This window comes from Falco rusticolus, chromosome Z (assembly GCF_015220075.1).
Source record: "Falco rusticolus isolate bFalRus1 chromosome Z, bFalRus1.pri, whole genome shotgun sequence".
Classification (NCBI taxonomy): Eukaryota; Metazoa; Chordata; class Aves; order Falconiformes; family Falconidae; genus Falco; species Falco rusticolus.
Window position 1 is genome coordinate 80,532,051 of NC_051210.1, and position 17,367 is coordinate 80,549,417.

At 41.1% G+C, this 17,367-nt stretch overlaps 1 protein-coding gene across 1 annotated transcript in view; it reads right to left on the reverse strand.

The window, feature by feature from the left end:
- Positions 1 to 17,359, reverse strand: part of ST8SIA5 (ST8 alpha-N-acetyl-neuraminide alpha-2,8-sialyltransferase 5) — an 81,961-nt gene extending 64,602 nt beyond the window's left edge. The window contains exon 1 of the mRNA XM_037374586.1: positions 17,162 to 17,359. The gene's annotated coding sequence lies outside the window, so the exon portion shown is untranslated. The remainder of the gene's footprint in view (positions 1 to 17,161) is intronic.
- Positions 17,360 to 17,367: the final 8 nt, after the last annotated feature.

Below are 17,367 nucleotides of genomic sequence, written 5' to 3' on the forward strand. Positions count from 1 at the left end.
GTAAGAGAAAAGGTAATTGGGATCTTCATTGGTTCCAACCAGCCTATCACTGCTAAAAATCTCTATTTTCCCCTGAAAAACTTGCTTATGTTAAAGATGAGGCACATCAGTATAACAGGCACCGAGCTGGGTATAAGGCATTCCCAGGAGCTGATCAGACCCTGTTCTCCAGAGGATCCATGATAACATAACCTCCTGAACATGCTACTGGGAACCTCCTTGTTGCCAATTCTTTTGGAGTGAGCTAGAGGGTGAAGTTTCCCCCCTCACAGTTAGAATTTGAGAGCCAGAAGTGGATATTGCTCCTTCCCTATATCTGATGTTAGAGAGTTAACTTTTTTCCCCCTGTGTTATTTTAGCTCCTTTTCTGAACATGTAACAGATGTGCCCAGGGCCCAGAAAAGGAACTTTGGGAAACATTTCTGTTTATTCACTAAACAAATTCTGACAAGTCAAACATCCAAAGTACAACAGCTCCTTTCCCCTCTCTGACCTCTGCCTCCCAGCTTGGGAGGCTGTCAAAGGCCTTTTCTCCTCCCTTCATGTTTTCTGTGTCCACAGCCTGATCTGTGCACTGTTACCACTTGCATGCTACCCTGGGGCGACACAGCATCTCCTGACTCTGGAAGAGACTAAATTACATAATTTGGGGTACAGAAAGGGTTTCCTTTGACTTTCCGACATCTGCACAGTTGCTTTATCAAAATGCAGCATCTGGTCTAGCAGGCCCTAATTAAAAAAATAAATAAATACCACTTTCTCAAACATTTCCAACTAGCTGTTCCAGACTACATTATTTTATGGAAATGTTCATGGTGTGCCAGGACAGAATGGTTGTTTAATGGCTGAAGATAACATGAAGCTGCAGTATTACAAGTACTACAACCTGATCTAAGCTGGTATTACCAATGGAACAAGCAAACCTGTCCTGCTCTCAGCTACCTGTCTTTGCTGCTGCACTGCTCCTTCAGTTTTATAGTATTAGTGTTTGCACGAATGTGTTGTGACTATCAGAGAGGTAATCCAGTTTAAAATAAACCCAGCAGAAAAAGGATTTAAAGGGTGAGTTTTTATGTGGATCAGCTTCCCAGTCCAAATTCTTTGCACAAGCACACAAACACTCCTAAAAACAGGAGAGGGGCTGATACACAGGAGTCATGAGCAGGGAAGCTGGAGATGAAGGGGTGAGAAGAACGAATGCTTTTGGCAGCTGTGCTGGCTTTTGTCAGCTGGAAGTGCTTGCAAAATGGTGGCTTGAATAAGTGACTTGTGGCATTCTCAAGTAAGCCCTGCTGAAATCTTCAGACAACATCATATCATGTCTCTATTTTTGCACAGCACAGGCTGATTTTCCAAGAAAACCAGTTTGTCTAGAAAGGCAGGAGGATGAAGACATGTCACACAAGTGGCCAGGACAGAAAGCCTAAGAGCCATGTAGAGACAGGGGTTTTTAACTGCAGGAGAGCTACTACCTCACTGTGTAACTCTGGGAGAAGTGCTTGGCCTCACTTTGCCTTAGCTGGCACACTGCTGGGGAGGGACGTGCAGGTGCACAGGCCTGACGGTGTGATGCTATGACTCAGATAAATGTTGCGTAGGTGAGCTGGATGTTGTGTCACTGCTCGTGGGCAATTATGTACAAAATCACAACAGTGATGGTAGAAAGCTCCAGGCATCTTCACCAGATTTTGCTGGCCATTAGTCCAGCAGAAGGATGCTAATGGCATCTGATTGCTTTCTTTGTGCTACTGCTATTTAAGGCCACTCTGAAGGACACAAACTCTTCTATATTTTACAGTGTGAGATTCAGGCAAAATAGAAACAGAGGTTTCAGAGAATTAGTTTTCAAAATTATAATAAACTAATGAGATGTTAATTTTTTAAGTCTCCAGCCATGAACTAAAAAAGAATAAACTCTTGAAAAGCAAGGATCTCTGATGATAAATGAAATAACACCTAGTGAGAAAGGATGAAGAATTCATCCATTACACTTCCATTACAAAAAAACCTTTAGAACAACCCCACCCATTGCAAAGCTCTACTGCACTGCAGCTCCTGCGTGTCCACCTGACATTACTGCACATGGAGAAGTGTGCACCATCCACCATGGAGTTCACAACATGCCAGCGTGCAGCAGATATTTTCAGTATGGGTGAGAGGGGGATGTACCAGCACAGGAGAAAGGGTAGCCAGCAGTGTCCTTTGCATCATCCATGCACAGATAGGACCAGACCTGCCAGCTCCAGCTGGGCAAACTTTCAACCCCAGGAGTTGGTATTGATCTTAAGAGACTTTCAGTCCAGCCTTTGGATGATGACTTTTGGTGTGGTTATGCTATGGCCAACACTGGCTATGGTGGGTTATTATAATTTCTCCTTCCCAGCAACGATAACAGACACATCATTCATTGCCTCATTTGAGAAGAACTCACATGGCAACCCAGAGACACTGACATCTGCTACTGCTCAAGTGTTGGCCTTAATATCAGAGGGTAACAGTTCTTTCTCAGAGTCTGGAGAGTCAACTATCATGTGCAAAAAGAGCAAAAATAGAGCCAAGCTATTGAGAGTGGCAAGAACTCTGCCTATCTTGACACTCAGACAGCTCCTTTCAGCCTCCAGGTAAGAGTTAATCTGACTCAGAAAGGATGGTGAGCATCACCACATGGGTTAGTTAGCAAAGAGATGCAGCTTCCCTGTAGTTAAAGACTGCGCTGATGAAATTGTGTCACTCAGCATGTGTACCACTGCCTGCCTTCCTGTTTGTCCCCAGGAGGGATTAAGCTAGAATACCAGTATGATCCCTCATGCCCTGCATAAGGAAAACTGAGGAAGTAAGTGTAAAAAGCTAGGAAGGGACCTTGGAAGTCAGAGGCACAAGCTAAATGGCATGAACCAGCCAGACTGAAAAATCTCCCATCCTATGGAACAGCTCCAGTACAGGACTAGGTTAGGAACAATGACTCAGCTCCACCCAGATGTCTTAGAAACACAATGAAAATACATTTTAAGACATATAAAAATTGGGGGGTGGGGGGTGTTACTGACCAATGAATGTCCAGAGGGAAAACTAACCAGCTTGTATAGCAAGTGAGTCAAATGTAATTTTTCATTTGGCTTGCAGTGAAAAGAAGATCCAGATGATGTACTGAATCCTACCTTCAGAAGCACATAGGACAGCAGTGTAGTTGAAAGCAAAATTTGATTGGAAAAAAGGAGTGAACTGGCCATTTCAATCCCTGCTGTAAGCATTCCTGATTAACCACAGCTGATGGTTTTAGAATAGTAGGTCTGAGGATTAAGGTATTATGTAGGCTGAAAACACCACGTCACATCTCTAAAATTACTTTTCTTTGTATCATTTAATACTCTGCACACTCTTAGGATCAGTTCTTTGGTCCTCATTCACTACTGGGAACCTCCACCTCAAATCTAGTTAATATTCAGGGTTGCTCACTCACTTTCAGAGACTTTTATATGAGATTCATCCTCCAGCTCTGCTTTATCATATTTTCTCATTTGTACTCTTCAAATCCTACCTTAATGGTTTCCCTGGGAACCAATGAACATTGTACGTGTAGATTAAGGAGAACTACAAGCCCTACTTTTTATTTACATGGGAAATTCTTAACACTATGTCCATTCACTCAAATACTTTAACTGTAAATAATATACCAGACTACCAGACTACCTTCTGACCAAAAAAAATTGCATAAAAATATACCCAGGTCCTAAAGTTCATGATCCAAATGTCTTCTTTTTGCATGTCTAACTTCCACAGTTCAGGCACTAGACTCCTTCACCTCTGGGTTTTTGCTCTGTTTACTGCAAATAACAGAAACTAAATTTTCTGGGTGTCACATTACACAGGAAGAGAAAACACAACCAGCATATTACATTAGAAGTGGCAAAAAGTCTCATTAATGCTCAATCTTGATAGCATTACTTAAATATACATCTAATGAAGAATATATACTGTGCTTTTTCTGAACTGAATTTTTTAAGAAAATTAAATCCCACTTCCCTTCTGGAAGAAACGTGTGCTGGCTTTTGCTGTGGGCCTGCCTAGAACACGTGTGTGGAGGGTAAAATGCAGAATTCATTTGACTGAATTTTAGCGCTCTCAGTGATAGAAGAGCTGCTCAGCAGACTCCTGCTACAACCAGCAGATGGAAACAGGCATCTCCAGAAATATTTTATTGTTTTTTAAGGTAGACAGGTAAATCAGCCATTGGGTGTGCTTCTCTCTCCCCACTGACTACAGGAATTACTTAAATTACTATTGCTTAGACAAAAGCTCTAAGCTTCTTTACAACTAAAACTAAGTGAGATTAATCATAGAATCATGGAATAGTTTGGGTGGGAAGGGACCTTCAAAGTCCCTCCAGCCCAGCCCCCTGCCATGGGCAGGGACACCTTCAGCTGGATCAGGTTGCTCAGAGCCCGTCCAGCCTGGCCTTGGATGTTCCCAGGGATGGGCCATCGGGCACCTCTCTGGGCCGCCTGTGCCAGTGTCTCACCATCCCTAGTGTAAAACATTTCTTCCTTATATCTAGTATAAATCTCCTCCCTGTTAGTTTAAAGCCATTCCTCCCTGTCCTAGCACTACATGCCCTGCTAAAAAATGTATACCCATCTTCCTTACAAGCCTCCTTTAATTACTGAAAGGCTGCAATAATGTCGCCCTGGAGCCTCCTCTTCTCCAGGCTGGACAACCCTGTCCAGGAGAGGGGTTCCAGCCCGCTGATCATTTTTGTGTCTTCCTCTGGACTTGCTCCATCAGGTCCATGTCCTTCTTATGCTGGGGGCCCCAGAACTAAACACATGTAGGGTCTCACGAGAGTGGAATAGAGGGGAAGAATCTTCTCCCATGACCTGCTGTCCAGGCTGCTTTTGATGCAGCCCTGGATACAGTTGGCTTTCTGGGCTGTGAGTGCACATTGCTGGGTCATGTCCAGCTTTTCATCCACCAGTACCCTCAAATACACTACCTAACATGGATTAAGCCCAATGTACAGATGACATTATCACCCACCCAAACCACCTTCCTCCTCATAGATTTGTTTTAATTTCTTTCCTCTTTAAAAAGCATTCTAGTTGTTATTGGTAGGGGGAGAAACCAAGAAAACAGGATGTTTTCATCTAAATGTCAACATTTAATTTTAATGTCATCAGTTAAAATTTCATCATCACCCAAAAATTCCTGGAAGAAAGGAGAGGTATCAAGCTTCATGGAATGAATAGTGAACACAGAAGGACAGACTGGGAGCATCAATACTGGCCAAATAGTCTGAATATGTAATGGGAACTAAGATCAGGGTAACAGGTCGACTCAGCTCAAATGATGAGATTCCATGGCTAAACTGGGATTGAACTCTCATGTTCATAGAGCCAAAAACTCATACAGATTAATTTACGAAGGCAGGAACTTTTGGAGGTCCTCTAGTCCAACATGCTACTCAGAGCAAGGCCTGCTCTGAAACAGTGACAAGTTGTGCTGGGCTTTCTCCAGTAAGTTTTGAGTATCTACAAGGATGGAGATTCCACAGACTCTCTTAATAGCTTATTGTAATGTTTGAATGAATACTCCCAGGAGTCCACTTAATAAATTTGCCTTGAAATTCTACAAAACTTTAGTAATTTGTCTCAGGAACAGATTTTCTTTCCTCTCTATCTATCTGCATAGTGCTGCTAAAAATTAATCAACAGTGAAAAAAATGATATAAGAAATAATCTGCTACGTGGCCCAGAAAATATGATGAATTTTGAGGTCTAGGACCACAAGCAATTTGTTTTCACCCCTAACTGAAACCATGCTATTTTGTTAGATAACGAAAAGCACTGCAGGTGGGATTCATTTACCTAACTAATAATACCTCTCACTCTGTTCTAAGCCTTAAGAGATGTCAAAAGCTTAGATGAAAAGCAATAGGAGCCACACACTTTTGCTGAGCTCAAATTGTTTTGTAAGAAGCAACATTCCCAGTCATCCAGTGATTTTCATTCCAGAGCATAGGCTGCTAAAAGTTGTGGATTACTCCAACATATAACATAGCAATATATTTGGGTTTCATCATAAAGAATACAAACCTCTTGCAAAATAGATTTATTGAGAAGCGAAGGGGATAGATATCTACAGAACTTTGAATCTGCTCTTTGAAACTGATATTATTAGTTGTCTAACTGGGAAGTGTATAGATTTCAGCTGTAGTTATAGGAAACTGCCCATGCTAAGAAAATTCCACTGGTTGTAGTCTTATTTCCAAAAATTAGATGTCCATTGAACTGGAGGTCCTTAATGTATTTATGTTTATCTTTACATCAATAAATACAGATGTAGACATCCATTAAAACTGAATGATATTTGCTTTTCTTTTCAGAACAGAATGTTGCATTCTAGAAATGTCACAAACTACATGACTTGAGCACTGAAATAATATTGATAGGTAAAAGCCCCTTACTAGGATACTGAAAAATATATCATAATTGAAATATTCAAAGTTATAGAATTTTAAAATCAATGTAAAATAAATATGGTTGAAAAATAAGAAATTGTTTTAAAAGAGGAGATAGCATTAAATAGTTCAGGAACTATAAAACACTGAACGCTTGTCAGGATCCCATGGAACATACAGACCCTCCAACAAAGATGATCGTGCACAATTTTTACATGTAGAATCACTTATGGGGTATTGACAGAAGCAGCAGAAAAACAGAATTGATAACTGAGTACACAGCTTTCATTTTTCCAGTAAAAACAGGCCAACAGCTGTTTCTTTCTCAGATCTCAAGTCAGGATATACATAACTGAATTTAAAACTTGGAACTACTGATTTGCCCAGTGTTACAGGACTAGAAAGAGGCATTTTGCTAAAAGCACACAAGCAGCTAAGAATGCAGAAATACTGTGTTTAACCTTGTCACACAGAAGGATGCTCTTCTAACTTAGCATTAAAGGCCAGAGATGGTAGAGTGAGATTTCATTTCAGAGGTTGTACTTCTCTTTCTGTTCTTGTAAAAGAGAGCTAAAAGCTCCTCGGTGGGTGTACATCCTCACTGTTAAGATCCAGAGACCCAGTGAGATTTTTAGTAAGCTATTTCTCTTGTACTAATTAAAGCTAATATTCCTAGCAGAGACTGTATTGACAGTTATAAGCAATAAATTTAAACATTTTACAACAATCCTTTTCATGTCTTAATACTGAAATAGCAAGAATCACACTCTTGAGAGTTTTGTAAGGCAAATGCATCCTAATTCTTTGGGGAATAGTCGCTGGAAAGGTGATAAACGAACACTAAGGGTTATAACTGATGATGATGAGCAAATACAATAAAAGGTAATTTTCCTGGTCTGTGACTTTTTGTCCCATTAGAGCAATTCGCTTGATCTGCAACACATCCTCCAGCACCCCTTTTCCCAACAACAAACTATTGATCACATCTCTAGTCCGTCACTTTCAGTGTCCTAATAAATCTCCCACAACCCAATTTAAAAAATGCTTTCCAGGTAAAGTCTGGTCTGAAAAGGAACACAAGGTAAAATTAGCAAACTGACATTCTCAGAATTCAGTAAAAACGGGCTATTCTAATTAAATCCCATATGAATATCATCAGCTGTGCTGTCAAAGCTCGAGACAGTTAGACTTGAGCTGTAAAACTTAAGGTTGTCCCTTCCTTCATGCATGGCTCCCCACGTATCATCCAGAGTATTTCACGTCTATGGGTCAGAGAACGAACAGCTGAGCTATTTAATAAGATAGACTGACTTCCATTTTCCAAGTTTCCCTTCCCATGGGAAGTGAGACCTCTGGGAAGTCAGAAACACCTGGCTGCATCTCCTTCATCACATTCAGTGTAGTTAGTGGTAGATCTGGAAATATCACACAACCTTTTAATGAAAATTCCCTGGATCTTGGGCAACAATATTTTCAAAGTGTTTCTATATCCTTTGAGAGATGCTATATAAATGCAAATACTTACTACTCTATGACTCTGCTCCCATTTTCTCACTTTTCCTGATAGGGAAACACTGCTGTTTTCCAATACTTTAGAAATACACACTTGTGCCTGAAATATGAAGTGGACTTCTAAAAATTAGTTAATATTACAGTAAATGGAGTAACAGCCCAGAATGAAATCACTTTGCAAAAGCAGAGATTTAGACGTGGCTGAAACCAACACTAGTGGTCAGAAATACCTGTAGTCTTTAAATGCCTTAGTCAGAAATAGTTGGTGTCTTTCAAAACCACAATGCATTCACATGCTTTAGAAATCTTAGAATTATTCTAGAAAACAAGTTTAGGCACTTCTGTACATTGATCCTAAACCAAGCTTATTTTACTCCTGCCCATTACAAAATCTGGATCATTTGGGGGCAAAAATCAAGTTGTTTGGTTACTGTTAATTTAAAATACTACACCTAATTACTCCATCAAATCTCTCATTATGCTATATCTGTGAAAAAGTCTTTCGAAAAGGTAGTTATGGACATAAGCATCCTGGCCTTCTGCCCAGAGACAGGGTGCAAAACACTGCTGAGCACAGGGCTGGAGAGAATGGGTAGCTGGAGAGTCATTTAGTTCTTCAAAGCAAAGCTGTACTAGGGCAGGGGTGATGCATCATCCCTCTGTAATGCATTTATTTGCAATTACTGCAGCCTGTCTTTGTGGTTTCTGCATTCCTGCAGGAAGAGCTAAGTATTTTAATATTTATCTTTTTTGCCCATGAAACAAGCACAAAATGAAACAAGCTGCATTTTCTCTGTTGGAGTTCATCTTTATCCTGGTCTGCCACTTTTTGAAATCTTAGTTTTTATCTTTTCCTTTTTTCTGAGATGTTTCAGCACTCTTAAAAACCTTCCATGTAATTAGAGCGTGTAATGTCAGAGAAGTGCAGTGCTGCTAGCAGCCTCCCCGGGATGTGATGGAAAGATTCATTACTGCAATCTCTCGGCATATTGGTGGATAGTGGATAGTAGATCCTAGATAAGAGATTTACTTGGAAACAGGAAATAAGATCTTAAATCTCTTCAAGGGCAAAGCCAATGTCACATTTGTAGGGTCAGATGCCAAGATACAGGTTCCTTTCTTCTCCCATTCCCATGCACACACTGGATGATTTGCATTACTATTTAGTTTAACAGGGTCCCATATGACCTGAAGCCTCAGCAAATGCCCTGATCAGTCATCCCTAAAACTCATGCTTGTGCTCAAACGACTGTTCGTTTGATTAACTTGGCAGCATCTGCACAATGCTCAAATACTATTTAGGTAGCACAGGAAAAAACACCCTGCAAACCCGGAGAAGTCAAGTTGAGGCAAATCATAACTGAGTCAGATTTAATAGGGCTTAATTTGACTTCTGATTTGTTTACACTTCATCGCACAGTCAGTTTCCATTATGATCCCTCTTTATTTCCTACTTCTATAATTCCACATCATTCTCTTAACATATGAAACTATTATTAGAATTAGTTAAATACTCCAAGACTTTTTAGCAACTATGTTCAGTGTAGGTGTTAAGAGCACACTCACACATCTAAAGGAAGCAATCTAAAGCACATGTGAAGTTCAGCAGCTAATTGCCAGTGATCTTTAGCTTGCAATCCCACCTCCCATAACATGCACGCATCTTACAAATGTGCCATGCTTGTCTCTGAATGCTCATTTTCTTCCATAGAAATGTATTTTACTTTAAAAAAAAAACAATCACCGTTTGAAAACTAATTCTCTTGTGTTTGGAGTTGATTCACAACTTTTAACAAAGCTTTCAGATTAATGCAGATCACTATGGAGCTAGATGTCCTGTAAAGGTTTGCACAAACGTATCAGCAACATGCTGTAGAAAGAACACCACATATCATCTGCAAGAAATCCAGCCAGACCAGGAGAGCAGCAGCAACCAGTAGTTTTTCATTCAAATTGCCCCTTATTTTACTGTGATTACTTATTTACCTTCTACACATGCTGTGGCTGCCCTCCTATTATGCCAGATTGCCCTTTTCTCTCTGTTTCTCCTCCACTCGTGGACTCCTGCTTCTTTCACTCTTGGAATCGCAGGCTGTCCCCCTCTCTCACCTCCTCTAAGCGTCAAGCCAGAGCCAGCCTTCACCTCTGCATCACAGACAGCTTCCACCAATGCTGGGTTTCAATTTCCTCTTGATGTCAACTCTCAGCCCAGCCCACGAAACCCACCCCCTGCCCTTTGCATCACGAGCTGCAAAGCCCTCCTATGCTCAAGACTTTGTAAGGGGTGTTTGCAGGGAAGCAGCAGTTTTATTCGCTCCATGCTTTATGTCCTATTTCTTTTGCAGCTTTTCTCTCTTCTGTGACAAGAAACAGCTGTTTGTGTCAGGGGAAGCCTCTTGCTTGAGCTAAATCCTTGCCTTTTCGGGAAACCGTTCTTTCAGTTGCTCCAGAGGCACTGAAATCCCCTGGAGTCAATAAAACTTCTCTAAGGAGTATTTCTACTACCAAGCTTTATTTTTGTGTCTAAAAGAAGCATTTAGATGGTCTCTGAAGGGGTTTATTTCTCTTCAAATGTGAACAAGATTCTAATTCTAAAATTCTAAATCAATGCAACTTTTGCTAGGTATGGCTGCTGAAAAGCAATAAAAAGGGGCAGAGGACTTGTTTCTTCCATAATTTTGACTTAAACACTGAATCTACAGGTTAAACCTACAAACTGTCTCATGAGTAACTTGACTCAAATGCTGACCTGTTTGGGGCCACTCACATGAGTATAGTGGTAACAAAATAGGTAAAAATTTGCAGAATCTGGGCTATTAGATTAATATCTAATTGAGGCCAGAACCGCCTGCTACTGTTTAACACACAGCACAAAGCAGCTTTCTGCTCCTGCTAAAAGCCTCCAGGTAGATCTCCAGTAACACTGAACAATAAAAACAGATTGCTAATGACATCTGGAGCAACGTCCCTGGCTTATCAACTCTACATCACATTTTACACCCCAAATGAGGGCTGAAGTTTTAAAGCTGGATAAATGTGCAAGCTTGGTCAGATACACTCATGTAGATAAGATAATGGGCAAGAAGTTGTATTGCAGGACTTCTCTGTTTCTGGTACAATTTGCAATCCCTGTAATTCTGTCGTAACTTATCAGTGTACTTGACATTCCCACTAAGTGCTTTCCCAAAGCTCTGGGCAACTCATTCTGTTTAAAACATACCACCAGTAAATCTGGACTCACAGCACAGTGAAATTAATGACTGTACCATACTGTAACTTTCCCATTGGTAGACTGGAACTCCCAAACCAGAGACATTTGCAGGATTCCCTGGGAGAAAAGGCAATAGGAGAGATAAAATGTTTCACTGCCACCCAAGTATACACTTGATGGAGAAGAGTCAGTGGTTATAAGGAGGACCCAGCACCCAGGCCCCACAATAAACTCACTTCAGAGCCTTGCAGTTTATGGGAATGTTTCTCAAAACCTCATGAGCGAGCTGTTTTTTTATCAGACTTGTGAAGGTTTGCTACATATGTTTCTCACTGTGTTTTTACTCCTTACTGTGTTCAGACTTCTAGAAATAGGACTTCATCCTTTATTTACCACCATCACCATCACCAGATAACAGTGGGCCAGCAGGACATGGACAGAAGGAATTATAAACTCCTTAAGGTGACATTTCTGAATTTTTCAAAATATTGATTCTTCTCACAGAAAAGGCAGTAAAAAGGAAAGGGAGAACAATGCTCTCATCAGATCCTGATCATCAAGGAGAAACAGCAAGTTCAGACTATCTCAGGCATGATTGTTCACAGAGAGCTATCCCTCAGAGAAGCAAAGCAGATTAAAAGGCATCAATGTTTAAAATGCTGTAAAGGTGCATGTACAGTCTCCTGAAGAGATCTGGCGCTTATGAGCAGGGCCAAGATGAGGTCCTACTGCTTCCAAGGGTTACTGCTATCAACACAGCAGTGTCCACTGTTACCCTTAGAAAACCTTGCTACCTTCTTTTGCTGTGGTTGTGGAGCAAATTATATTAATATATTAAAATATAAAACACAATAGAATTAAAGACTCAGCAGGTGGAGAGTGCTAATAGAGCATGCACTTGCTGGGAAAGCAAGATGCTGCTACCATTTTGCTACAAATGACATTCCCATAGATGTTGCCAACTCTGCCCTGCTCTGTATCTGTGAAGTAAGAGCAAGCATTTTGTCAAGAACACAGTGATGATGATGCCCAGTTCATTCAACCAGTATATACAACCAATATATACAGGTATCCACAATGGCACTGCAGCAGGGCAGATAAACAGTCTGATGAATATTTGGTGTGCCACTACCAAGGCTTATCAGGTGATGCTCACAATTCACTGCCTGGAATCACAACTCAGATTCCACTTTATAACAGAATCTGCAATATTTGTTTTGCATATACTGTGCATGAGATTGAGTTAGTTTGCATTATTTTGCATTTTCAGCTTCTGGGGACAACAGGCAAGAAGGAGGTAAGGCAAGGCAAGAAAAGGTAGGGAAAGGAAGAAGAGAGATAGAGGCACAGCTAGTTTTAGGAATGTAGTGAGCAACTCAGTATTTAGGTGCTGTTGCTTACAGCTCTACTACAACCACACTGCAAAGCTGGCAGATTTGAGCCTTGCCCAAATACATGTCCACAACTTACTTTCACCCACGCTGGCAAACACAGCTTCAGGTTGCCACCTGCTTGGACACCACAATGCAGAACGCCTGTAGAAATACCCTCAGTGGTATATGTGCTGGGAACTTTGTAAGGGGGTAATTTTTTCTCTAAGGGATTTTATGCAGACAGAAATCACAGAGGTAAAAAGCCTAATAGGATTTTTAAAAAGGATTGGACAATACAAATATCTCCAGTTACATTAGAGACAATAGCTCTAGAGATAATAATGGTATGTTTTAGGAGACATAAAACCCCCTCCAGTTTCAAAATAGAAACCTGCTATTAAACTGCTGATGATTACACAAAAACTTCCCTGCACAGGCTTCTTATGTCAAAACTGCTGAGTACCTGAGATGTATGCCTTTTTCCTCAGAAACCACAAGCAACAGCCTCACCCCGAAACTGTCTTGTACACTGACCTGATACTCAAAGATAGTACTGAAACAAATATAACTACTTCTACTACTTTTTGCTATAATCTCTGATTACACATGGATCTGAAGAATATCCCTGGATTCCAAGCACATGAAGGCCCTGGAGATGTGAAGCTCCCTCTGTAGTCCAAGACAAGCCTGGTCAAGCACAGAAGAGAAGGATGATGGGAGCTCAGGTTTTGCTAATGCTTCTGCAGCATGATGCCCTGAAAAGAACACTGAAAAACTTAAACAATAAATAATAAATTCTGAAATGTAATACTTTCCATGCAGTCACCTCCAAGGCTAGGAAGGAATTCCTGAGACCAAGCCAACTGCAGTTCAGCATTACTGCAGCGGCACAAAAATTGGCTGAGGACCAGCACTGTTTTTCTTTGGAGCAGTTATTGCTTTAAGATGGGGAGGAATTCCTTCTCCTGGAATTTCAGCATCCTAAAGTCTCCATTAAGGCCATTGAAATCCAAGCCTCCATTACCGCTTCTACATTATAGTGGTGGCTCAGGCAACTAGTGAGGAAATTTTTCGTACTACTTCTCTGCTTCTTCTGGGGTTCTCTCTGAAGCGAGACCTGATCTAATAGGTAGCTTTGACGACAGAGGAACACTCTATTCCTAGACACAAACAGAGTAGTTGAATATATATTAGAACAATCATATTTGCCAGAGAAGACAAGAGAAGGAAAATTCACAGTCAGAGCTGGAATATTATTGCACCATATGCTTTCCAACACCCAAGCACAACACTGTCCCTCCAAAATCCTTGCCTTACTGCACCCTGTTATATTTCCACCTGGAAAGACATATGGCAGTGCCTAAGAGCAGAATTCTTCCCTTTTTTTTTTTTTTCTGATGTTAATTTCCTAGCTCTAAAGGAACATTTGATTATGAAACATACACAGGCCAAGGATAAAAAAAAGTTCATATCTGTTCCCATTAATGACAAAAACAGGTCTATTGACCTGTTGACATTATGACCAAATAAAAACTTGAAAGAATGGCTTGGATGCTACTTTGTCTCATGCATCACTGACAAAATTGTCTGCTCTGCAGAAACCTGATGCCTCACATTTATGTCAGGGACACTGAAGAGTACAAATTTTATTTTTCAGCTCTCAGGGAACACTGGGGGAGAGAGGCACTGTAAAAGTCATCCGTCTGCTTGTAAAATGAAAAATAACTGTTTTGTGAAGAACTGACCATGAACAAATGTTCAGCACCACAACAGATGCTTTTATCCCTGATTACAGTCAGGTTTTATAATGCCATTTTTTACTGTGAAGACATTTATCATACTAGTAAACTCCTCGTGACTGTTAGAAGAGGGAAGAAGACATTATGTCAGAAGATGGGAGTCCCTGGAAGAATGAAAGACTACACAAAAAGCTCTTATAACTATCCTATCATCACTCAGATAAGCAGAAATATTTAACAGTGATGTTATTGTAGCAGTAATGCTTTTCACCTCCCCACAGTAGCTCTCAGAGAGTTATATGGCTTTGAATAACCTGGTCTAATGAAAGGTGTCCCTGCCCATAGCAGGGGGGTGGAACTAGATGATCTTTAAGGTCCCTTTCAACCCAAACCATTCTATGATCTTGGACTACTTCTGCTTAAAAGGGCTATATTGAGCCACTTTTTCAAAAAAAAGTGCATCAAGTTGAGTATCACAAGCCTTACCATAGATGTGATTTGAGAGGACACTGGTGAGACTCTGGATCTGCTTCACCAGCCTGGATTAATATGATCATTTTGGAGGGCTGTTGCACCCTCTTTAGTGAGGGTGCCCTTCCTCCAGCCATCTCACATTGTGCCTTAGCCCTCCGATACCCATTGCTCAAAGAGGCACATCTGCCTTGGCAGGTTGCAGACAGAGATAAAGTTTGAATGCCGCAGGCAACTGCTACAACTGGGCTTTGAAGTGCCAACTCCTCCACCCCAGACTTGAAAGTGCCCAAAGTGGTTTAACCAGTGCAGGAACCTGGCTGCCACCTCTGGCTCAGGCTGGGAGCTTCCAGTCTTAATCTGTTCACTTCCTGACTAATAGCGATCCAGAGACTCCTTAGAGAAATCAAACCCTGTATCTGTGGGTTCACCAAGACTGGTCATTCCTGATAGAGCTTCTTGGAATTGCTTTGCTCAAGGGAGCCTTATTGGCTTTGCCCTTAAAATGTGTGCTGAATGCCACACAGCTCTTGGGCTGAGCCATTTCTATACGCATAATTTTGATTCTTTAGGCTCATTTTAGTTAGCTTCGTTGATTGGCTTTACTGAAGATACAATCAGAAGGGGGTTAGTACAGTACTCTCCATGTTCATGGCTGAAGGTGATGCTGTGGCAGAGAGAACAAGGACAGTAAATGCTCCAGAAATACAAAAGAAGGCTGGACTCAGTAAAAAAACAAAATAATCATAAAAAAAAAAAAAGGCAGGAAAAGGACTGGTTAGCACCTGTAATAAGATTTTTGCAGGTAGTGTACAGGCTGAAAGATGTTTTGTGTAAGAGTTCTCATTTTTAAATGGAAAGGTCACATAAAGAATAAAATACCCATGAAGATGGCAAGCCAGTAAACTCCAAAGGTGGCTTTTTTTAGGGAGCCTGTTAATTTGGAAACTTTTCAACTGTTCTGGAAGGTTTGTTTTCCGGCACAGACTGGCATAAATTGGAACGTAAAAAAGGCAGGAAAATAAAGTGAATTTCAATTATATTTATAGGATCATGGCAGAGCACCAGCTGTGCAAAACAGTCCTAAAACTGTGTGCATGCATGCACACTGGCACAAGGAAAAGCTGCTTTTGTAATCAGCCATCAAGTCCTGAGGAAGCAATCTCCACGTTGACAAGAGAACTGTGCACAGAGCTGAAGTTCACTCTGCATAAGGAAGTCCATGAGAGTGCTGCCCAGCTCTTCAGAACAAAACAACAGTACCTTTTCTCTGTTGTGAGACAACCAGGTTGATTAAAGGAAGTGATTTGATGCCTGCCTCACAACCCCTGGAAGAAAAATGAGCCTTTGGGTAGAAAAAGCTTGCCAGTGAAGTATCTGGTGAACATTTCTGGTTGTTCAGCGAAAAAGATGAATAAAACAGCACGTGTAAGGTCACAGGGGCTGAATGGCAAGAAGCTCTCAGCTTTTTTCTTTCTTGCCTAGGTAAAGGACTTTGGTCAAAGAGATTACTTTGTTCTGAATACAGGTACTCACAAGGCAGCAAAGGCATTGGGCTTGCAGCCTATTCAAGGTGAAGTTGCTAAGCATCTGGGAGAAGGAGGTCTGGAGCTCTCAGATCTAGCGTTTCCTCTGTTACAGTACTGCTTTGAGGAGCATGGTGCAACTAATACCTGCTCTTTAATCAAACAAGCAATGCCTTTGAGGCAAAGCATAACTCTGAACTCTTGATAGCCATTTATGACTACTGAAATTGCTGTTTAATAAAAAGAACAAACAAAACAACAAAAAAACCCAAACACCTGCAGGCCACAATTTCCTAATCACATTCCCACTTTCTGCTCCTTCATGAGTACTTGCTTTTGCAATTTGATATCTTAAAGGTATTTGATTGTATTAAATTTTGTCCAATTGCATAAAAACCTGCAAGTTAGTTCTCCTTACTCCTGAAAGTAACAGGACAGTGATTTTCCATGCCTGAGGCTGGAAGCAGTTTCTGCATTCATTCTGTATGGCTGAAAATGGCCATGTATTCCACCCATAGGGTTTTGTATATAACAATATGTTTGCATAATACTCATCCGATCCTCAATCCATATGAAGTGTTACTATGTAAGTTTTCTCTTAGTTTTATCCCAGAAGTTGGTGTTTTCAGCCAAGACATTCACGCACTCACTCTACACTTGACAATTTAATTACCTAATATTTCTAAAAGACATTTTTGGGTGAAAGCCTGTATTAAAAAATGTGAAGCGCTGTTATTAATTTAGCGTCTTGCGTGACAGAAGTTATTTTTAAAGGGACACAATGTCATCTTCACATTTCCACAGGGAACCCACCAGTCATGTAACCTATTTTTTAAAGTAACTAATAAGGGGTTATGGCATCCAGCCTGACTTACCTGCTCAAAGCAAGCAGTCAAACCTGCCGCTCTGCCGTTAAACAAGCGGAGAGGGAAACCCACCCGGGCCGGCCCAGAAGGGCGGTGAGGCCCTGCCGTCGCCTCGGCCCCGCTGCGGGGAAGGGACGGGGCTCCACCTAACGTTCCCCTCAAGAGCCGGCACGCCTGACCGGGTTGACGTGATGGCCGCGGTCGGGACTCTCTGG